At 45.4% G+C, this 11,079-nt stretch overlaps 1 protein-coding gene and 1 long non-coding RNA gene across 6 annotated transcripts in view; one reads left to right on the top strand and one right to left on the bottom strand.

Annotated features, from left to right (window-relative positions):
- LOC110349789 (uncharacterized) overlaps positions 1-11,079 on the bottom strand; it is a 70,141-nt gene that overhangs the window by 5,363 nt on the left and 53,699 nt on the right. Inside the window, exons 2-3 of one of the 3 annotated variants that reach the window (XR_002396041.2) lie at positions 10,226-10,485; positions 493-587 (exon numbers count right to left, since the gene is read on the bottom strand). This is a non-coding gene — a long non-coding RNA (uncharacterized LOC110349789). Of the gene's footprint in view, positions 1-492; positions 10,486-11,079 lie in introns of all 3 variants that reach the window. The other 2 variants (XR_002396040.2, XR_015439080.1) reach the window with 2 other exon arrangements.
- Lyrm4 (LYR motif containing 4) overlaps positions 1-11,079 on the top strand; it is a 131,245-nt gene that overhangs the window by 86,031 nt on the left and 34,135 nt on the right. The window lies entirely within an intron of this gene.

The following is an 11,079-nucleotide window of genomic DNA, read 5'->3' as shown; positions in this document are numbered from 1 at the left end:
TAGTTACAAGTATCCTTTCTTTAAAAATTCTCTTTAGATAATTGGTTATACAAATGCTCTGGAGAAGGGAGGAGCCAAGGAGGGGGAATTGTTTAAAAGTAAATCCATTTTTAAATGAAAAACCAAATTATGTCTCCTTTGGAGACTCTTGTTAAAATATACACACAAACGGAACTGTGCGCCATCATCAGAGCGCAGCTCCGTGTGTTCCTGTATGCTGGCGACCTCAGCACCCAAGGAAACCCTCACATTTCCTTGCCGCCACTGTGCCCCAAGAACAACCACAGACCATGACCTCACACACTGGCTTTCCTGCTTTTGTTCCTGTAAATGGAGCCTCATAGTACGAGCTCTTTTGCACATTGTGTAAGTGGGGCCTGGCTCCTAGCGCTCCAGAGTTAGAGATTCCTCCATATGGACATGCAGCTGGGGAAGGTTCAGCCTCAGAGCCACGCCCTTGTTCACTGTGAGGATGAACCAGGCTTTGCTTACCCTTCCTAGTCGTGACCATCATTTGGGTCATTCCCAGCTGGGGGCTGTTTTCATCGGTCCTACTGTAGATCATCGTGTACCGGTCTTGTAGAGAGCTGTGATGGTAGGAATAGGATTGCTGGGTCACAGGATTTGTATACATTCAGCTCTGGAAGATACTGCCAAGCAGGTTTACAAAGTGTATGCCCAGTTTGCATTCCTGTCAGCAAGGTGTAGTAGAGGTTTCCACATCCTTTCCAATATGTGGGATTTTCTGCCATGGAGATGAGCACCTCCCCTTTCATGTGTTTGAGGATGGAGGGATGTACCTTCTTGGCAGATTGGCATACTCAATAATATAAAGTTGTTAATGTTCCCCATGTTACTGTAGAGATCTAACCAACCCCTGTCAAATTACTAGCAAATCCTCTCTCGTAGAATCTGAGATCCCCATTCAAAAATTCCCATGAAAAAGCAGAGGTCCATGTAGCCAAGCCATTCTTAAAGAAAAAGAAGCAAGCTGGAATCATTCCACTACCAGATGTCAAAACTGCTCTAAAGCTCTGGTGATTAAGCTAGTGTGCCATTGGCACCAGGCTAGGCACACTGCTCAGGGGGACAGAAAGGAGCAGAAGGAAAAGTACTTGCTTGCAAATCCCCTAACAGCAGCAGGCCGTGCAGGGAGAAAGGCATGATCACTCGGCGCAGCAGTTCAGCCAGTTGGATAACAGTTTGGAGCAGAAGTTTCTTGACTCCTTCCTCATACTGTACATGAAATCATTTATACATTAAATGGGAAAGAAAATAACTCTTGAAGAAAAACAAAGAATGTTGTCATTACCTTGCAATAGGCAAGGGTTTCTCAAACAGAACACAGAAACTATGCACCATAAAAGGAAAAAATTAAAATTTTGGTGTCAAATCCACTTTTCGAGAGAAGGATAAATAGAAGAAAATATATGAAAAATGATTCATATTCACAACATATTTTTTTAAAGATTGAAAGCCAACTTTTAAAAATAGGTCATTTTTTAAAAAATAAGAATGGGTAAAAGATTCACCATTTTATCAAAGGTGATATCCAAAAGATGTATAAAGATTCCTTTTTTGTTGTTTTTACTTGTAGGAAGAGTATGTATATAATTGAAATTTTCAACTACTGAGGCCCTAAAATAGTATGTCTGTGAAGCATCAGTATTATGTATGTTTCCATTAAAATACAATGTCCTTTACATATTGCTGTTTTAGGCTCATGATGTTTTGATGCCATAGACAAATAAACATACAGAATCTAAGGGATGCAACAGCAGGACACACCAGATGGTTCCACAGATACTTATAACCCTAAAAAAATTTTAGCTGTTCCATTACTGTGAAATGTGAGCAAACAGATCTCCCTACCACCTGCACTCCCTCCTTCCTCCTGCGTTCTCCTCCCACCCCGCTCTCCCCTCTGAGCTGTGGATATCTCATCGTGGCCCACAGCTCAGCAAACTCGCTGGTGCAGGTCACCAGGGCATAATGAAGGACATTCATGTGGCAGCCTCTCATGTGATACCTGCTGATCAGCAGGAACTGCCGGGAGTTTTAGAAACTCCTTTGGGATGCCTGGGCCCACGGAAGCCAGGGAACTGTGGTGTGTGGCAGGTACCAGGACTGCCCTGCAGAGGGACCATGTGCAGCCACCTGATTAGTGTTTGGCATGGTTGGAGAGCAGGGGTCCTTGTTCTCTGAAGGGTTCCTCTCCAGAGATGCTAAATCCTGGGAGTGACTAACAGGAAGTGATAAAACTGTCTTTTCAGGCATACACTCACGGATTCAATGAAGAGAAAGTTTTGCCTCCCTAATTTAACCCTGTGAGCACCTCACTGAAGGAGCAGACACCCACTGCTCTCTCCCCAGGGAGCTCTTCAGAAGGGCCTGGGGTGTTCCCTCCCTTCTTGCCTGCTCCTCCGGCTCCCAGGCTGGTAAGGAACTAAAGACTGTAGCCAGGTGTGGTGGCACAGGCTGTAAGCTCAGTGACTCTGAGAAGGGAGGAATGTAAGTTCAAGGCTAGCCTGGACAATGTAGTGATATCCTATCTCAACAAAGCAAAATAAAAGGGCTAGGGATGTAGCTCGGAAGTAGAGTACTTGCCTAGCATGCATGAGGTGCTCTGTTCAGTCCCCAGCACAGGGAAAAAAGAAAAAAATCCGTGACTGTAATTCAGGTGTGTCAATACCAGGAGAACACAATGCTATGACACCCCTTCCAGTGAGAACATGGCGGCAGTCACTGTCTTGATTTTTACATTTTAAATGCTGTTTGAATACAGATTGTAATGAAAATACATCACTAAAATATTTATATATTTCATACAGCTTCATGTAACTGCTTTCTTCAGTGGTTAAAGTGTTACTTTCCTCTTTATTAACAAAAATAGTATATTTTTTTTTACTACACTGCTTCAACAGATGTCATAAGTTATTCTGAATGCTAACCACTAAGGCAGTTTTATATTCATCTAAGGATCTAAGGTTATGATAGGTGATATAGGACCATTAGAAGACAATGCAATAGAAAAGTAGATAAAAGCAAATAAAGGAAAACTCCTAAAGGTAAAACCTCCTCATTTATCATTTGGCTCTTAGGGGTTTTTTTCATATCTAACATGTTTCTGCTCCTTTACCTATCATTTCTGTCAGCCAAAGAGCAAACAGGAAATAAGATTTTAAGCTACGACCTCTAACCTGGTTCCAATTCTTTTGTTTAATATATAGTACCTGTTTGCAATACTCAGTGAGTATATTCATCATGGGGAGTTGATACCGACACAAGCCACACCTTAGTCCTTTCTGCTTCCCCTCCACCCCCAGGATCCCTTTCTCTCCTGTTGCCTGCCCGTCATCTAGCTTTTTTCTGCTGTTTATTCTTAACATAGTTTTTCACTCACGACCAGAGGATGTCATTATTTAATACAAGAATTATATAAATTAATATACCATTAAACCATAATTTGGAATATCTTGAGAGTTCAATAATTTATCAGCTTCTAGTTTTAGACATTACATATCATCAAAGTAAGGTCTCAATTTTGGGACAAAATCAGTATCATTCTTCTGTCTGGTGGGAAAAGGAAAATCAGAGTTGCAACAGGTTAGACAATAACATTCAGTATTGTTAACACAGCTGTTCTGGAATTCCATCTTTCTAACCTAAATCATTTGCCCTACAGCATTTTGGAGCATCTTCATACAGTCATACATACAATCATTCCCGGACTTCCCCTCCCCACAGATAAAAAAAGCTGTTCAAAATCTGCTCAAGTCCCAGGCGTGAAGAGGCTTAGTGTGTGCACAGAAGCTGTCTACACACATCCTTGTATACTTATACTCGTATACTATAGAGATGTGTACTTCTCATCTCTAGATCACGCCTAACCTGATGCAGTCGAAACGCTATGTGAATCGTTGTTACACTTGCTATATTATTTAGGGAATAATGCCAAGGGAAAGTCTATGTATGTTCAGTGCAGACATGATTTTTTTTATAGAACATTTTCACTTGGTTGAATCTAGAGCTATGGAATCCACAGATACAGAAGGCCAGCTGTACGTGGGCCCACTGATGCAGAGGTGAGGGTGGAGGAGGCAGAGGGAAGGGAAGTGGTCATTGGGGTGCCCTGGACCAGGAATGCCACACCCCTGTGCCATTAGCATTCTGCCCTCCGATCTCAGCTGATCCCACGGGGCTCAGACAAGCTGTAGCCAGGGACTGGGCAGCAGGTCCCCCGGACTGTGACATTCCTTCCCTTTGGTACTTCTCCAGGAGCAGAGCATGCAGTGGGAGAAAGCAGATACACAAAAAGACACATCTGAAAAGGGCCCGTTTACTGTTATGAGTTGCGAAACAGCTCTCAGGAAGCTAGGATGGGTGTCTGTGAAACTGCTTCTGTGTTGAAAAGATCCACCACAAGCTGAGGTTTAAATGATTGAGGAGGGGTCAGGAAGACAAGACAGGGAGACATTCAGGGGAGAAGATGATTGCTTCAAATGAGACAAACACAGAGCAGGAGGAATGAGGATCTGCAGAAATAAAGCAGAGTCCAAGTCAGCGCACATGTGTGGACAGGCGCGGTTGCTGGATGTGGGCCATGCCAGGTATTTCCATCACTGCCTTTTGAAATCGGAGGAAGTGCTGAGAACTCTGCACTTGGGAAGTCCTGTAAAGCTTCCCCGCAGAAGTGTGATTTGAAATAGATGCTGAAGATATGAACTGTAAAGAAAACGCTTGAACTGAGAATGGAGTCGGGAAGACTCAAAACTCATAACTCCAGTCTATCCTTTATCTTACACGGTCTCTGGGCTTTTGACGCTGTGTTGACCAGTGTCTCTTGGAAACCCTCCTGCCTGGTTTGTGAAACACGCCGATCCTGGTCCCCGCACCATCACCGTCTCCTCTGCGGGCCCCTTTGTTCCTGATGTCCACCATCCATCTGGCCTGTCCCCTCCCACTCACCTGCATCTTCTTCAGAGGCCACTCAAGTAGTGGGAATGTGTGCCATGGGCCCAGACCGCGTGCTGAACAACCTGACAGCCAGCATCTACTGTCCATCTGGCCCACGCTAGCCCAGTTCTGGCCCAGACATGGCCAGTCACGCCCTGTCGAGCTGAGCCCTTCTGTGACTTCCCCATGCCTTGGGATCTCTGCTCCAAGTTTCCCAATGTGGCCCACCTGAGGTCCACGTTCTGAGCCTGCCTGCATGATGGAGGGGCCAAGGGCTTCTTGCAAAATTAGTTTTTTTAAATTCTGATGAGCATGTTGTCTTTAGAAGTCTTTGTTCCTTCTGGATTTGTCCCTCTCCCACCATAGCACGCACTTTGGCAATCACCCTGCAGACTTCCTCTTGAAGGCATGACCCTAAGACCTGCAGGCCAGAGGAGCAAACCTGCCAAGCAGCCTGCTTATCTTACTGTTCAGCAAGTGCTTTGAAAAAGGATACGGTTCTTAAGGCTGGCCCCCGGCACTGTGGGTTCAGTGCAACTTTCATCACTGTGGAATCCATTGCCAAGGATTTTTGTTCATATTGGCTAAGGCTTCTTGACAAAAACACAGATTACTCTTACAGCCGTGCACACATGTACCTAAGTATATGCATACGTAAATACACCTGTGTGTGCACACATAGGCAGGCATAGAAATACATTATCACTTTTGGGGGTGGGGCTATTCTTTTGCTTACTGTTGGGTTCAGTTTCCCTGTCTGGTTCTGTCCCAGCAGCAGAGCGGGCCATGCTGTGACATTTGGTGCCATCCCTCAAAGGCCAGTGTCTTCCCGATCCACCCAGGGCGGCAGCCACAGAGCCCACGGTGCCGAATGCTGGCTGCAGCTGGCAGGCTGGGCTGCTCCCACTGCAGTCTGCCTCCAGCATTCATTTAAATCCAACTCATGTTACCCTGATGTGGCTCAGGCACTGCTGAAACTGAGAGGTACATTTAATTTTAAGCAAGAACAAACGAAATCTGTCTTCTGAAGAAAAGCAGGAACAGCCTCCTGTGGCATTTCTTTAAATGGACTAATATGTTGATCTTGGAGAAATTGGGAGCTGTCTTTCATGTTTTCATTATTAAGCCAGGTGAAATGAAAACCAAATCTCACCTCTAAATGCCACCTCTGGGAATTTCACTGTGTTGTTTCTATTTTAAAGTTACCTGCACGGATTCGTCTATAGTTAAGGCATACTGTAGAAAATACAAAATTTCAGTTTTCTTTTTAGCTTCAGGCACCATTTCGTTGCTTTTTGCAAAGCTCATACAAAGACTATTTAATAATGTTAACTGGCTGGGAATATCTAACTTTTGTGGATCTACCTTCACAGATTGAAGAAACCACAGTCTGAACCTGGCAATAACGAACCAATTATCAGAGTACAGATACCTAAGTGCTTATTCATGTGTGTATTTCAAGTGAAGTTATCAGTAGTAAGATAAAATTCAGGCATTAAATGGTGATCTTTGCCGCACTAGGTCATTCTTGATGATCTGGGGACTGTTCTTTGTTGAGAGCTTTCACTCAATATCTGTTTATAAATGAGCAAAAATCCCTGTGATTTTAAAAAAATAGAACAATGCTCCTTTTTTTTTGTCTTTTTCTGTTCTAGTTGTTTTTTTGTTTTGTCTTTTGGAAGGTTCACAAATTCTCTGACCATGTTGCTCATTCCTGTTTCTGAGTTTAAGGGGGAAATTCATGGAGGTGGGCTTGGCCTTGCTTTACCCTTGTTCCCCAGCCAAGATTCAGAATGCTGAAGGAGGTATGTGTTTATTTTCTTTCAAAAGGAATTGGGCTGAAGCAGGAGGTTAGGAGGAGGCCTGTGTTGGGGTGTAGTGTAGACCCTGTAGGTCTAGGGACAGTTTGAGGCTTTCTCTGGAAATTCAGGACCCCCACCCACCCAAAGGGACCCAGATATCCCTTATGTTAGCTCAAGACAGGGAATAGGAGGTTCAGGTTCAGGTTGCATGAAACAGGTGTGGGTTAGGATTTTTTCTCTTTTACTAGGTATTAAAATCTTTTTGACTGACGTAATTTGCATATTTATGGGTTAGGGCTGTGTTGTAGGTACCTAGAGCATAAAGCAGCTTAGCAGAGAGGCTCAAAAGGTCACCCACCCAGACTGAAGTCCCTCAAGACATAGCTGCTCCTGCCATCCCCATGCACACCTTTCCATCCGTTGCTCCTCCATCTTGCTTTCTGTCCCTAGCTTATTCTTCCTGCAACCAGTGCACTGGCTTCCATTCGGTTTCAAATGACAGCTCCAGTGCATTCTGTATGGGCAACACGTACACACGGATAGAGCACCTGCACCCGCTGCCGAGACCTGGACTGTTAGCAGGTGCCTGTGGTCCCAGCACCCCTTGCAGGGACGAGGCGCCCTCTCCCTGAAGCTCAGGCCTCGTATGGGAGTGGCCACCTCCCCTCCATCTGCAGAGAGGAACCAGAGCCTCTGCCCTCAAAAGCTGCCTTCTGTCTGGAGCTCAGCCTGTGTGCTTGGGGCAAGTCACCTTCTCCAGAGCTCACAGCAGAGTCCTGTTGTCTCATGATGAGGGCCTCTTTCTTTACCTTTGCCTCCTGCTGTGGCAGATGCTGCAGAAGATGGATGATCCCTCCCATTGAAAAGTTCACCATCAAATCACCAAGCATATAAACTACACGATGATTTGTGGAGAACTGTGTGTAAATGAGAACGGAGAGTGTGTCCCGCCTGCCTCCAGACACTTCTCAAGGCTTCTCTCTGCCTTTTTTCTTTGCCGTAGAAATCAGCTGATGTGTTTACAGCAATTGGATCGTGTATGACACCTTAGATCACACACGGGCAATTCTGAGAGCTATAAAATACCAATTAAGCATTTGTGTTGCTTCGTAGCCTGTGCCTTCCCAAGTGTGCTCCCATTCATTATCATTTCAGCCTTCAGAGTCGCTGAGAGAGGTGGTTATTACCTTTTGCTGCTGAGAAAACGGGTCAGCATTGTACAACAAAGCAATGCCAGAACCCCTGAAGCCATTTCCTGATAGGTTCCCTGGCATCCTGATACAAAACTGTATGCTCTTTACAAGATTTGTGAGCATTTGCCTGCCTACCTGCTGCATTCTTGTGCCCGCGCGCCCACACACACACACACACACACACCCGAGTTATTTTTTAAAATGACAGAATTTCCCAGTATTAATAAGTTCTATTCTGTGCGTGTGATCATGGTGGCCGAGTAATTATTACCCTAGTAAATATGGAGCCTGAACACCTGTCCTATGTTTCTGAGCAGTATTTCTCAGTAATCAGTCCAGGGAAAGCCAGGGTAAGGAATCCTGTGCGGAAACAAAGCCAGGTTTCATCCTTCTCCCCTCTATCCACACATTCTACCCACTGTTCTGTGTGGATGGCATCATTTATAGAATGTCACAGACCTGGCCTGAGGAAACCTGAATTCTTACAAGTGCCCCCTGTCGCCGCCGCCGCCGCCAACACAATATAGTTTGGGCTAAGCTACTGTACCTTTGTGAATTTGCCCTTTTTTTAATCCATAAAATGAGATGAGTTCTGCTTTGTGCTGCTTCATCTTTGTCCTTCGTGATCGAAGTTCCTACGTGTCATTCTCTTGCTAGCCTGTTAGCCTCCTCGGTCACCACCTTCCTCACCCACCCTGAGGCTGGGGGGCTGGAGAAGGGAGTGTCAGTGATGTATTAAAAATCAACCTTATATAGACCCAATTTGCAGGTCTCATATGGAATTCCCACTGCTGTTTAATCCACTAAATTACATTTTTATGTTAACGTAATAGGCTAATATTTTATGAACTTGTAAGATTGAATATAAGGAATGAAATCAATATTTCTGATAATTACTTGATGGGGGTGGGGAGGTTTGCTAGAAAGTCATTTAAAACTTCCAGACTGATATTGATTAAAATTAGTGACTTGAAGATTGAGAATATCTAATTTGCAAGGGTTTTTTTTTCCTCTTGGTTTATTCTATAGCTTAGATTAAAATTGTTGCCCCAGCATTTATGATAACATTCAGCAGATACTTTTACTAGATACAGGGAGGAACCAGTAATTTGAAATCAAAGGATTCTGGCTATCCCTGGTGAGAGTGTCCTCAGCTTCTATTGCTGCTATTTAGCACTTTTATCGGGAATGTTCTGGTGCAAAGGGACAAGCTTTCTGTTTTGGATTTCTTTGAACCTGCCTTTGTATCTTTCTGAATATATGTTCAGTTCATTCATGTGTTCGAGAATAGCTCTAGAAATAATTCCCTACACTTGTTGAGTATGATTCAACTGTGGCCCCTAGTTCTGGCTACACAGCAGAATATATTTGTGACTTAAATGATTTTGATGAAACCCCCCAACCCCGCTGAAAACCAGAGGTTCCAATAAGAGCGTCCCATTTGGGTCACCATCATGATGAAAGTACTGTGCATGTTGCTGCTTCATCCCTCTTTCACAGGAAAGGAAGCAGTCTTTGGGAGGTTGGACGGGTCAACAAAGGTCACACTGCATGGCCATACTTCAAGATCTCCAGCTCCTCCACCAGGATGGGCAGGCACAAGGCTCACACCGCCTTGTGCCCTAGGGTCTCTGTTATATTTAGGATCATCAAGAAAAACAGAACTGAAAACATAATTCTCACTTATAGGACAGGTCCGATCGTGGGACCACCAAGAGGCGGAGTTAAGTGAGTACTCCCTGTAAGGAACTGGAGAGGCCTTACACAGCCTGTGAAGGACACACCACTAGTTGTCACTCGCATGGCCTGTTGATAAATAAAATACTAGATGTTGACATTATCAGCTCTTGATGCCTTCCTCTGCCTGCCATCACAGTCATCATGACAGCCCTCTGCCACATGCCTGTGTGGCCCTTCTGACCCGCCAGAAGTCTCCCAGCCCTCCTCAGGGTCGGCGCTGAGGAGAGCTTTCTGCAGAAAGACAGTCTCACCCCTGGGAACCGCTCCCACTCGCTGTTCACCTGAGCCAGTCATGAGATTAGCTAGTCATCCTCTCGGACAGCAAGGAGGCAGGACCTGTGTCATGGGAGGTCAAGGGATGAGGCCCCCGGGAGGTGGAGCCAGTGCAGGGGCAGCTGTGTGCAGTCGCCACGTCTTCATGGACCCCTGTGTGTGATGCCGTCTCACTGCATCTTTTTACCAAGAACAACAACAGGATGGACTTTGTTCCTGCTAGAAGGAAGGCAGATTATGAAAAGCCAGCTCTTTCCTTACCTCATCTGTGTGTGTGTCGAGCCTGGGAGGTCCTGCAGGTGCGTTGTCAGATTGCAGGTCCGGTGCTGCCTGTGGAGGCTCGCTGAGGGGCCTGTGTCCCATGGAGCTAACCTTCACCGAGGCATGCTTCTGGTCCCACGGGCCTGCCAGCACTTCCCACTGCTGAGGGAAGCGCTACGGGAGAACAGAAGTGCAGCCCGGTCACTGTCTGCCACTCCTTGCTTGCCATGTGTTCCACGCTTGGTCCCCAGCCTCTGGCCCTGTTGGGAGGTGATGGGACCCTTAGGAGGTGGCCTGCTGGGAGGAAGGTCACAGGGCTGTGTCCTTGGAGGGGACACTGGAACCTCAGCCCCTTCCTTTGCTGCCGCAGGCCCAAGGGGACAGGGCCCAGTGACCATGCACCAAAACTTACTGTGAGCCAAAATAAACCTCTCCTGCTCTCAGGTGATTTTCTGGGGTATTTGTCACAGTGATGGAAAGCTGACTAACACACCATCTGTGTGATTTCTCTCTGAGAGCCTTTCAAGCTTTCATACTTAGTGGATCCAGAGGTTTGTGTTTGTATTAATATAGTAACTGTCCTTTCATTCACTCATTAAAATCCCACAAAAATCCTGCCCTCCTGGAGCCAGCCATCCAGCCAGGGAGATGAAGAAGGCACAAGTCATTCTCCCAGAAAGTGGGAAGTGAAAAATACCAGTTGAGAAGGACATGGAAAAATAAACCTGTTAAGTCTCTCTGTGTGCCTGAGGAACTCTACCCGACAACTTTGTGTACATATAATTTAATTATCACTGTAACCCTGGAAGATGAGTGTTATTGTCCCATTTTATAGGCAAAGAGTCAAACATTGA

Source organism: Heterocephalus glaber, unplaced genomic scaffold, assembly GCF_053883595.1.
Source record: "Heterocephalus glaber isolate CG9 unplaced genomic scaffold, H.glaber_assembly_v1.0 deba00001472, whole genome shotgun sequence".
In the NCBI taxonomy this organism is placed as follows: Eukaryota; Metazoa; Chordata; class Mammalia; order Rodentia; family Bathyergidae; genus Heterocephalus; species Heterocephalus glaber.
This window is presented reverse-complemented; position numbering and strand designations above follow the sequence as displayed.